Below are 13,338 nucleotides of genomic sequence, written 5' to 3'. Positions count from 1 at the left end.
TTCCCTTTTATCTGTTGATTAATTGTTGGAGTAGAGAACAAATGATGTTGTGTGACTCAAAATGCAGTAGTGGTGCGTGGGTAAAATCACTGGGGAAGCCAAGCCACAAAAAGCACATATTACAACCTATGTGTTGTGATAACTGTGTTGTTTGCTCTATAACCTGTTAGTTCATATGCCTTGACACCGTGATATATAGGCCTAATGCCGAGACAATTAGAAGACACAGTGGCAGAATACATTCAACCACACATTTGTTTCATTACAAAACCGGAGAGCAAATCTGTCCGGTGAAATACACAAAACATATTGAACGTAACAAACAGTTTGTCACGTTCTGACCATAGTTCTTGTGTGTTTTACTTGTTTTAGTGTTGGTCAGGACGTGAGCTGGCTGGGCATTCTATGTTGTGTGTCTAGTTTGTCTGTTTCTATGTTTGGCCTAATATGGTTCTCAATCAGAGGCAGGTGTTTTGTGTTGTCTCTGATTGGGAATCATATTTAGGTGGCTTGTTTTGTGTTGGGATTTTGTGGGTGGTTGTTTCCTGTCTTTGTGTTCGTTTCACCAGAGAGGACTGTTTCGGTTTGCCACATTTGTTATTTTGTATTGTTGTAAGTGTTCACGTTATTCGTTCATTAAATATGTTGAGCACAAACTACGCAGCGTCTTGGTCCGATCCCTGTTACACCTCCTCTTCAGACGAAGAGGAGTAAGGCTGCCGTTACACAGTTACATGACCTACAGACATTTTATGACTACTTAACAACTATTGATTGTAGGAGAGTTACCACAAGTCACAAAGTAAACAGTCACTGCTACTACTCCAGCACCATTTCAACTTCAACATTTCAACATCTAATAACCAATGCTTAGTCTAATACAGTGATAACAAAAATATACTAAAAACTATTTAGTCCAATCAACGTAAGCTAAATATGATGTGGCTGCATACCTAGTGCCAGAACGAATCGTTGGACAGCATTTGGTTTCCACAGAAGGAGCCTGTTGTTTCACGGGACCTCCTACAGTTGAAGTCTGAAGTTTACATACACCTTAGCCAAATACATTTAAACTCAGTTCTTCACAATTCTTTACATTTAATCCACGTTTCGGGTAGCCTTCCACAAGCTTCCCACAACAAGTTGGGTGAATTTTCTCCCATTCCTCCTGACAGAGCTGGTGTAACTGAGTCAGGTTTGTAGGCCTCCTTGCTCACACACACTTTTTCAGTTTTGCCCACAAATTTTCTTTAGGATTGAGGTCAAATCAAATCAAAGTTTATTTGTCACGTGCGCTGAATACAACAGAAAAAATAATTGTAGACCTCCACAAGTCTGATTCATCCTTGGGAGCAATTTCCAAACGCGTGAAGGTACCATGCTATTCTGTACAAACAATAGTACGCAAGTATAAACACCATGGGACCATGCAGCCGTCATACCGCTCAGGAAGGAGATGCGTTCTGTCTCCTAGAGATGAACGTACTTTGGTGCAGTAAGTGCAAATCAATCCCATAACAACAGCAAAGGACCTTGTGAAGATGCTGGAGGAAACAGGTACAAAAGTATCTATATCCACAGTAAAACAAGTCATGTATCGACATAACCTGAAAGGCCGCTCAGCAAGGAAGAAGCCACTGCTCCAAAACCGCCATAAAAATGCCAGACTACGGTTTGCAACTGCACATGGGGACAAAGATTGTACTTTTTGGAGAAATGTCCTCTGGTCTGATGAAACAAAAATAGAACTATTTGGTCATAATGACCAACGTTATGTTTGGAGGAAAAAGGGGGAGACTTGCAAGCCGAAGAACACCATCCCAACCGTGAAGCACAGGGGTGGCAGCATCATGTTGTGGGGGTGCTTTGCTGCAGGAGGGACTGGTGCACTTCACAAAATCACGAGGAAGGAAAATTATGTGGATAATAATAATAATCACAGTAGTTGTCGAGGGTGCAACAGGTCAGCACCTCAGGAGTAAATGTCAGTTGGCTTTTCATAGCCGATCATTGAGAGTATCTCTACCGGGAAAGAAAGCAGTTTTTTTTATGACGTTTCCACTGGATATATGGGATCATGATATTTTGCTCTATCACACCGAGGCTTGGTGATTATCGAGGCCACACCCCCTCCCCTTCTTCTTGATGTAACATGTTACACATTATCTACACACATATACTGAATATAAATCAAAACATTTTCAACGATTTGACCGAGTTACAGTTCATATAAGGAAATCAGTCAATTGAAATAAATGTATTAGGCCCTAATCTATGGATTTCACATATTACAGACAAAAATACTCCTCAGTTTTATCAGCTGTCTGGGTGGCTGGTCTCAGACGATCCCGCAGGTGAAGAAGCCGGATGTGGAGATCCTGGGCTGGTGTGCTTACATGTGGTCTGCGGTTGTGAGGCCAGTTGGACGTACTGCCAAATTCTCTAAAATGACATTGGAGGCTGGTTATGGTAGAGAAATTAACATTAAATTCTCTGGCAACAGCTCTGGTGGACATTTCTGCAGTCAGCATGCCAATTGCACACTCCCTCAAAACTTGAGACATCTGTGGTATTGTGTGGTGTGACAAAACCTATGTAATGATCATGCTGTTTAATCAGCTTTTTGATATGCCAAAGCTGTCAGGTGGATGGATTATCTTGGCAAAGGAGAAACGCTCACTAACAGATGCAAACACATTTGTGCTCAACATTTGAGAGAAATAAGCTTTTTGAGCGTATGGAACATTTTTACATGTTGCATTTATTTTTTTGTTCAGTATATTGTAGAAGGTTTTCACTGACAGCCGCAACTCAATCAGCTAGACCTATTTCCACTACCCCAATTACGGGCTTCCCAAACACCATTTTTTTTAAAGAAGCTAATGATCCTCTGTGACTAAGTCATGATCTCCCTGGAGATTTTGAATGATTTTATTTAGACAGGAGTAATTATATAATTTTGGCGAAACATACAATTACTTTAGGGCAACACAGCATCCTAACAGTGCACTGTGCACCCGCAAACTTTCCAATCCAATTCAATTCGCAAGAGGCTGAAACCAGAGATCTGTATATAATGATAAGATACTCATGTCTCCGCTCTAACAATGGGAGTCTTTGTCCCAAAGGCGGGAAGGCAGGCGACAAGCTTAGGTCTGCATATTATTCTCATACAAACGCACTGGGCTTACACTGGGCAAATTCTGGCGAGTGAGCCCTCTCGCTTCGCCTCTCCCTCTCTGCTGAAACTTGGCCAGCGAGCAAAACAGCTCCCCTCTATATGTAGCCCATGTATCTGATGCTGTCTGGACAGAAATAGTATGACAAGCCGTACTCTGTTGGTCCAGACAGCATCAGATACATGGTCTACACATACTGAGACAGAGGGGCACTGTTTCACTCGCTTGGAAGCTTTACCTGAGATTGATGCGTCTTGCTGTCAAATCTTGCTCAGTGAAATAAATGATGAATATTACAATATTTTATTTGGACGGGCAAGGAGGTACGGCCCATAACGCCAGCCCTGTTTGGCTGTCCATGGTTCTGATTTCTCTGTATGTATGTATATGTGTGTGTGTGTGTGTGTGTGTGTGTGTGTGTGTGTGTGTGTGTGTGTGTGTGTGTGTGTGTGTGTGTGTGTGTGTGTGTGTGTGTGTGTGTGTGTGTGTGTGTGTGTGTGTGTGTGTGTATGTGTGTGTGTGTGTGCATTTGTGCAAGTAGATATTTTTTGGGGGGGACTCACCCTACTTGTAGAGAAACGCCAATGCTATCCTCCTCTCTTTCATGTTGACGAAACGGTCTATGACTGTCATACAGTACATGCTATATTTGTTATTGTCCTAGGTTACCTGGCTAAAATGCTTGCTCGCTAGCCTAACTTCCTTTCATGTGCAACGTTAGCTAGTTAACATTAACCTTCTACAACTAGCTACACGTTGAACTTCCATCCTCTCAGGTCAGGGGCACAACAATGTATGAATTAATGGTTGGATCAGAATCACAGTTATAATCATTGGCCAGTACGGAGAATTAATTAAAACCACAAATCCAAATCCCTATCTCCATCCATGGCTAATTTAGGAAAGTGACAATTTTAGCTAGCTATCTAGCCACCGGAGGACAACAACAGAACAAAAACATTTTGGCATCCATGAATACACATCACTGTCAAAATGGGTTCAAATTCTACAAAGATCCAGCAAATAAAAGGACCATATGCATTTCAGTTAAAATAACAAGCCAATGTTTATCTCCCAGGACAAATTAGCTAGCAACAGCAAGCTAGCTAAATGTCCATGGATGTTTGAAATGTTTTTCAACCTGTCCCCCAGTGAATATAATTGATTCCCAGTTGGTTTTGTTATTTGAACCTGTATGTCATGAATGCGTCTGGTAGGTGGGGATAGACAAAATCAACATGCACACGATGGTGCACACGGACGCACACGTGGAGCTGGTTTGGTCAGCATGTTAGGCATTATGGTTAGCAGTGTGGGTAACGTTAGGGTTAAGGCTAGATTTAAAATCAGATTTTATGACCACTCTGCAGACCTGCCTCCAGAACAAGATTCATGACAAAAAACACTAACCTGCCTATTCCTCTCGCCCTCTATCTCTCTCTTTCTCTCACTCTTTCCTCTCTCCCTCTATTTCTCACTATTTCATCTCTCTCTCTTTCCTCTCTCCCTCCCTCCATCTTTCTCTCTCCCCCCCTCCCTCTCTCCCTTTCTGATGCCTTCCTCCAGAGGGTCAGTGTGTTGGTGCTGGCCCCGGCTCAGCCAAGCCAAGCATGCTAACAGGCTTTAGCCACGGGCGGCCCAGCATGGAAACCATTCATTTCAATTACAGCCGGCAGCAATGTCCAACCTCCACACACACACAAACACTGCCTCTCCCATCCAGTGACACATACACACTCACGTACGTGTGCACTAACCCACATGAAAAAAATACTATAGTATTCACTGTAGTGTTTTTGCAGACTGTAGTATACTGTAGTATTTACTATAGTATTCTACAGTATACTACAGCATTCTAAAGTAAGTACTCCACATGATCGAGGGATTCCACAGTGTGTAGTGTAGTATTCTAGAGTATACTACAGTTTACTACATACTTCTATAGTAAGTACTGTAGTATTTTAGAATACACTGTAGTGTTTTTTCATGTGGAAATGCATGTACACAGACACACACACACATTTGTGAAAACACACACACACACTCATTCATGGAACCATGCATGTACATGCACAACAAACATTTGCACACATACAACCAGATGCCTGTGGCTCTCCTCCCCTCCACTACTAAGCAACAACAATAACAGCCGCAGCAGGAAACCAGACCAGTCCATCCATACATTGCTAGGAACTCTCCTCATTTGCGTCACTCTCAGCCACAAAGATCACAGTCATCTATATATGTGGATAAAACACAGGAAGTGCCTGAGTGAGTTGTCTATTTATTCTGCCTGTGTTGGTTTTAGAGCTCAGTGTGTATGGTAGAGAGCTTGGTAGCTAGCCTGGCAAGTGATGTTGGTTGTGGATTGCTGTGGGGTAGAGAACACAGTGCTGTTTGAAAATGTATTGAAACACACAAGAATGTATACGCACAGGCACGTATACACACACACAAGCACACAGGCACGCACGCACGCACGCACGCACGCACGCACGCACGCACACACACACACACACACACACACACACACACACACACACACACACCCACCCACCCACCCACCCACCCACCCACCCACCCACCCACCCACCCACAGGCCAGCACACACACTCCTCCTGCCAACCCTGCACCATCTGTCTCTCTGTCTGCTCATCATGCCCAAACAGGGCCCCAACACAGTCAGTGTGAAATTAGCCTGCTTTGTGTGGCTTTGTCTGAATGTGTGTGTGTCTGTGTCTGTCTGTCTGTCCAAGTGACAGAAGTGAGTCAACCAGCTCTGTGCAGTCTGTCTGATACAATGCCCTGGTCTCATCGGACATCCATTTCCCCTGACCTCTGACCCCTAAACAAACTTCCTGACCCCACAGCTCTAAACACCCCTCCTCTCTCTGAGACAATCAACAGTGTGTGTGTGTGTGCGTGTGTAATGATACCGCCACACAGTCTCTCACCTCCCATGTTGCACCGGCCGACAAAAGAAAGCTCCCAGGATGCTCTTTTATAAGCATTCAGCGCCCTGGCCCTACCTAACCTCTGACCTGACCTCGTGACCCCAGCCCTTTGACACACTCACTCACACACAATAGAACCAGCGACCTTTCGAATGAACCAAATGCTCTTAACCTTTAGGCTGCCTGCTGCCCAGTATACACGACTCCTTAAAAGTATGTGGAAAATAAACTATAGTGAATTGGTGCAAGACGTTTCAGGGTCATTTAAGCTGAAACAATATTCAAATATTTGGCAAGATCAAGGGTCAATAACTGGGCCTCCCGGGTGGCGCAGCGGTCTAGGGCAGTGCATCGCAGTGCCACCAGACACTCTGGGTTCACGCTCAGGCTCTGTTGCAGCCGGCCGCGACCGGGAGGTCCGTGGGGCGATGCACAATTGGCCTAGTGTCGTCTGGGTTAGGGAGGGTTTGGCCGGTAGTGATATCCTTGTCTCATCGTGCACTAGCGACTCCTGTGGCGGGCTGGGCGCAGTGCGCGCTGACCAGGTCACCAGGTGCACTGTGTTTCCTCTGACACATTGGTGCTGCTGGCTTCCGGGTTGGATGCGCGCTGTGTCAAGAAGCAGTGCGGCTTGGTTGGGTTGTGTTACGGAGGACGCATGGCTTTCGACCTTCGTCTCTCCCGAGCACGTACGGGAGTTGTAGCGATGAGACAAGATAGTAACTACTAACAATTGGATACCACGAAAAGGGGGTAAAATATTTTTTTAAAGGGTCAATAACTGCTGAAGAAACACAGAGACTGTTCTGTACTGCCAACAGCACATCAGATTTGTAGACAGATACCTGGTGTGGAGGTCTCTCTTTAAGGGAAGGTTGTCTGAACGTTGCTGTGTGGTTCTGTCTGGGGTGTGGACTGACTGACTGCCTGCTGACAGATCATGATCATTTTTTTCTCTGTTGCAGCATCTTGGCTGGAAGATAAACAGTCTGGCAAACAGACAGCTTTACAGCGCAGAGCTCAATCAAAGTGTTTCCCTGTCCTACGGTAAACACACACACACACACACAGTAAACAAGCCTAAAGCCAGCCCAGCCTAACGCAGATTGATAACACCAAGCAAATCAGCCTGTCGATTCTCCCCTTCACTTACAGGAACGTTGCTTAATCAACAAGAACGTTTTGATTGTCACATACTATATTTCAAATTAATTCCAAAGTGTTTTAATTCAGATGCCATTAAGGTTGTACAATGGTTGATTTCAGTCATTACTTCTACAGAGACGTGCAGTAAAACCAAACCAAGGGAGCTTGACAAAGGAGAGAGCCTTCTCCTCCACTAAACCTGACACCACCTACTGGTGAAAGGTGGAATTACACCGACGGTGCTCCATTGAATTTGCCTGGGATGCTAAGAGGCTAGTGGGCTGTGTGCTGCACGTTTAAGGCCAAAGTCAATGCTGATAGGCCCTGTTGGTTTACTAAGACCTCCAATCCAGAGTCTCTACAGCAGGCGCACACACAGACAGACTAGGAGGCACACAAAGACTGAACAAAGAGGGGGAAAGGGTTAACCGGTTCTTGTGTGTGTGTGACCGCTGTGACCAGTGTGTAAGTGTGTGTGTGTGTGTGTGTGTGTGTGTGTGTGTGTGTAAGTGTGTGTGTGTGTGTGTGTGCGTGCGTGTGTGGTGTGTGTAGAGGCCTATAGAGGAAAATAGTCTGAGGAACTATGTCTGTGGGAAGGGGACAGTAAGCCCTCCCCATCAAAGCAGCATCATTGGAGGGGTTACTATGTTTGTGACAGTGTGTGTGCCCTCTCCCCAAACCTCCTGACACCCCTTTGCCCTAGGTCGAGGGCCACAACAATTGTCCCTTTCAGGTGGGGGCCCCTGCAGGTCCCACGGGGGCAGAGTGGAGGCCCGGGGGCTAGGCAGGGCACCCTGATCCTGGGCTGAGCTAACAGGATTACTGGATGTGTGACAGAGAGAAGAGCCGTGCTCTGGTTCCCTGCTTCTCTGGCTGTCTCATCCCCCAGGGCCAGAGGGCTTAGAGCAGCTAAACGGAGCCTGCCTCTGCTGCCTGGGCCCATCACTCTGAATACTGCTCTGAGACATCACTGTTACAGAAGGGACTAGAGAATGGCTCTGAGATATCACTGTTACATGAGGGACTAGAGAATGGCTCTGAGATATCACTGTTACAGAAGGGACAAGAGAATGTGTCTGAGACATCACTGTTACAGAAGGGACAAGATAATGTCTCTGAGACATCACTGTTACAGGAGAGACTAGAGAATGGGCCTGCAACATCACTGTTACATGAGGGACTAGAGAATGTCTCTGAGACATCAGTGTTACATGAGGGACTAGAGAATGGTCTTAATGATGTCTGTTACATGAGAGCAAAAGAATGGGCCTGCAACATCACTGTTTCTGGGACAAGAGAATGGCTCTGAGACATCACTGTTTCTGGGACAAGAGAATGGCTCTGAGACATCACTGTTACAGGAGGGACTAGAGAATGGTTCTGAGACATCACTGTTTCTGGGACAAGAGAATGGCTCTGAGACATCACTGTTACATGAGGGACTAGAGAATGGGCCTGCGACATCACTGTTACATGAGGGACTAGAGAATGGCTCTGAGACATCACTGTTTCTGGGACAAGAGAATGGCTCTGAGACATCACTGTTACATGAGGGACTAGAGAATGGGCCTGCGACATCACTGTTACATGAGGGACTAGAGAATGGCTCTGAGACATCACTGTTTCTGGGACAAGAGAATGGCTCTGAGACATCACTGTTTCTGGGACTAGAGAATGTCTCTGAGACATCACTGTTACAGGAGAGACAAGAGAATGGCTCTGAGACATCACTGTTTCTGGGACAAGAGAATGGCTCTGAGACATCACTGTTACAGGAGGGACTAGAGAATGGTTCTGAGACATCACAGTTACATGAGGGACTAGAGAATGGTTCTGAGACATCACTGTTTCTGGGACAAGAGAATGGTTCTGAGACATCACTGTTACAGGAGGGACAAGAGAATGGTTCTGAGACATCACTGTTACAGGAGGGACAAGAGAATGGTTCTGAGACATCACTGTTTCTGGGACAAGAGAATGGCTCTGAGACATCACTGTTACTGGGACAAGAGAATGGTTCTGAGACATCACTGTTACATGAGGGACTAGAGAATGGCTCTGAGACATCACTGTTACAGGAGGGACAAGAGAATGGCTCTGAGACATCACTGTTTCTGGGACAAGAGAATGGTTCTGAGACATCACTGTTTCTGGGACAAGAGAATGGCTCTGAGACATCACTGTTACAGGAGGGACTAGAGAATGGTTCTGAGCCATCACTGTTTCATGAGGGACTAGAGAATGGCTCTGAGACATCACTGTTTCTGGGACAAGAGAATGGCTCTGAGACATCACTGTTTCTGGGACTAGAGAATGGCTCTGAGACATCACTGTTTCTGGGACAAGAGAATGGCTCTGAGACATCACTGTTTCTGGGACAAGAGAATGGCTCTGAGACATCACTGTTTCTGGGACTAGAGAATGGCTCTGAGACATCACTGTTTCTGGGACAAGAGAATGGCTCTGAGACATCACTGTTTCTGGGACAAGAGAATGGCTCTGAGACATCACTGTTACAGGAGGGACTAGAGAATGGTTCTGAGACATCACTGTTTCTGGGACAAGAGAATGGCTCTGAGACATCACTGTTACATGAGGGACTAGAGAATGGGCCTGCGACATCACTGTTACATGAGGGACTAGAGAATGGCTCTGAGACATCACTGTTTCTGGGACAAGAGAATGGCTCTGAGACATCACTGTTACATGAGGGACTAGAGAATGGGCCTGCGACATCACTGTTACATGAGGGACTAGAGAATGGCTCTGAGACATCACTGTTTCTGGGACAAGAGAATGGCTCTGAGACATCACTGTTTCTGGGACTAGAGAATGTCTCTGAGACATCACTGTTACAGGAGGGACAAGAGAATGGCTCTGAGACATCACTGTTTCTGGGACAAGAGAATGGCTCTGAGACATCACTGTTACATGAGGGACTAGAGAATGGTTCTGAGACATCACTGTTACATGAGGGACTAGAGAATGGTTCTGAGACATCACTGTTTCTGGGACAAGAGAATGGTTCTGAGACATCACTGTTACAGGAGGGAAAAGAGAATGGTTCTGAGACATCACTGTTACAGGAGGGACAAGAGAATGGTTCTGAGACATCACTGTTTCTGGGACAAGAGAATGGCTCTGAGACATCACTGTTACTGGGACAAGAGAATGGTTCTGAGACATCACTGTTACATGAGGGACTAGAGAATGGCTCTGAGACATCACTGTTACAGGAGGGACAAGAGAATGGCTCTGAGACATCACTGTTTCTGGGACAAGAGAATGGTTCTGAGACATCACTGTTTCTGGGACAAGAGAATGGCTCTGAGACATCACTGTTACAGGAGGGACTAGAGAATGGTTCTGAGACATCACTGTTTCATGAGGGACTAGAGAATGGCTCTGAGACATCACTGTTACAGGAGGGACTAGAGAATGGCTCTGAGACATCACTGTTACAGGAGGGACAAGAGAATGGCTCTGAGACATCACTGTTTCTGGGACAAGAGAATGGTTCTGAGACATCACTGTTTCTGGGACTAGAGAATGGCTCTGAGACATCACTGTTTCTTGGACAAGAGAATGGTTCTGAGACATCACTGTTACATGAGGGACTAGAGAATGGTTCTGAGACATCACTGTTACATGAGGGACAAGAGAATGGTTCTGAGACATCACTGTTACATGAGGGACAAGAGAATGGTTCTGAGACATCACTGTTACATGAGGGACAAGAGAATGGTTCTGAGACATCACTGTTACATGAGGGACAAGAGAATGGTTCTGAGACATCACTGTTTCTGGGACAAGAGAATGGCTCTGAGACATCACTGTTTCTGGGACTAGAGAATGGTTCTGAGACATCACTGTTACAGGGGGGACAAGAGAATGGCTCTGAGACATCACTGTTTCTGGGTCAAGAGAATGGCTCTGAGACATCACTGTTTCTGGGACAAGAGAATGGTTCTGAGACATCACTGTTTCTGGGACAAGAGAATGGCTCTGAGACATCACTGTTTCTGGGACAAGAGAATGGCTCTGAGACATCACTGTTTCTGGGACAAGAGAATGGTTCTGAGACATCACTGTTACAGGAGGGACAAGAGAATGGCTCTGAGACATCACTGTTTCTGGGACAAGAGAATGGCTCTGAGACATCACTGTTTCTGGGACAAGAGAATGGTTCTGAGACATCACTGTTACAGGAGGGACAAGAGAATGGCTCTGAGACATCACTGTTTCTGGGACAAGAGAATGGTTCTGAGACATCACTGTTACTGGGACAAGAGAATGGTTCTGAGACATCACTGTTTCAGGAGGGACTAGAGAATGGTTCTGAGACATCACTGTTACATGAGGGACTAGAGAATGGCTCTGAGACATCACTGTTACAGGAGGGACAAGAGAATGGTTCTGAGACATCACTGTTACATGAGGGACTAGAGAATGGTTCTGAGACATCGCTGTTACTGGGACAAGAGAATGGTTCTGAGACATCAATGTTACATGAGGGACTAGAGAATGGTTCTGAGACATCACTGTTACATGAGGGACTAGAGAATGGCTCTGAGACATCACTGTTACAGGAGGGACAAGAGAATGGCTCTGAGACATCACTGTTTCTGGGACAAGAGAATGGCTCTGAGACATCACTGTTACAGGAGGGACAAGAGAATGGCTCTGAGACATCACTGTTTCTGGGACAAGAGAATGGTTCTGAGACATCACTGTTACATGAGGGACTAGAGAATGGTTCTGAGACATCACTGTTTCTGGGACAAGAGAATGGCTCTGAGACATCACTGTTACATGAGGGACTAGAGAATGGGCCTGCGGCATCACTGTTACATGAGGGACAAGAGAATGGCTCTGAGACATCACTGTTACAGGAGGGACAAGAGAATGGCTCTGAGACATCACTGTTTCTGGGACTAGAGAATGGCTCTGAGACATCACTGTTACATGAGGGACTAGAGAATGGGCCTGCGACATCACTGTTACATGAGGGACTAGAGAATGGTTCTGAGACATCACTGTTTCTGGGACTAGAGAATGGCTCTGAGACATCACTGTTTCTGGGACAAGAGAATGGCTCTGAGACATCACTGTTTCTGGGTCAAGAGAATGGCTCTGAGACATCACTGTTTCTGGGACAAGAGAATGGGCCTGCGACATCACTGTTACATGAGGGACTAGAGAATGGCTCTGAGACATCACTGTTTCTGGGACAAGAGAATGGCTCTGAGACATCACTGTTTCTGGGACTAGAGAATGTCTCTGAGACATCACTGTTACATGAGGGACTAGAGAATGGCTCTGAGACATCACTGTTACATGAGGGACTAGAGAATGGTTCTGAAACATTGCTGTTACATGAGGGACTAGAGAATGGTTCTGAGACATCACTGTTTCTGGGACAAGAGAATGGTTCTGAGACATCACTGTTACATGAGGGACTAGAGAATGGTTCTGAGACATCACTGTTACATGAGGGACAAGAGAATGGCTCTGAGACATCACTGTTACATGAGGGACTAGAAAATGGTTCTGAGACATCACTGTTTCTGGGACAAGAGAATGGTTCTGAGACATCACTGTTTCTGGGACAAGAGAATGGCTCTGAGACATCACTGTTACAGGAGGGACAAGAGAATGGTTCTGAGACATCACTGTTACAGGAGGGACAAGAGAATGGCTCTGAGACATCACTGTTACATGAGGGACTAGAGAATGGCTCTGAGACATCACTGTTACAGGAGGGACAAGAGAATGGTTCTGAGACATCACTGTTACAGGAGGGACTAGAGAATGGCTCTGAGACATCACTGTTTCTGGGACAAGAGAATGGTTCTGAGACATCACTGTTTCTGGGACAAGAGAATGGCTCTGAGACATCACTGTTACAGGAGGGACTAGAGAATGGTTCTGAGACATCACTGTTTCATGAGGGACTAGAGAATGGCTCTGAGACATCACTGTTTCTGGGACAAGAGAATGGCTCTGAGACATCACTGTTTCTGGGACTAGAGAATGGCTCTGAGACATCACTGTTTCTG

General features: G+C 45.7%; 1 protein-coding gene across 1 annotated transcript in view; it reads right to left on the bottom strand.

Annotated features, from left to right (window-relative positions):
• The window catches only part of LOC129834726 (genetic suppressor element 1-like), a 569,678-nt gene that overhangs the window by 253,833 nt on the left and 302,507 nt on the right, over positions 1-13,338 (bottom strand). The window lies entirely within an intron of this gene.

This window comes from Salvelinus fontinalis, chromosome 35, assembly GCF_029448725.1.
Source record: "Salvelinus fontinalis isolate EN_2023a chromosome 35, ASM2944872v1, whole genome shotgun sequence".
In the NCBI taxonomy this organism is placed as follows: domain Eukaryota; kingdom Metazoa; phylum Chordata; class Actinopteri; order Salmoniformes; family Salmonidae; genus Salvelinus; species Salvelinus fontinalis.
The sequence above is the reverse complement of the archived record's forward strand: the minus strand, read 5'-3'. Positions and strand labels throughout refer to the sequence as shown.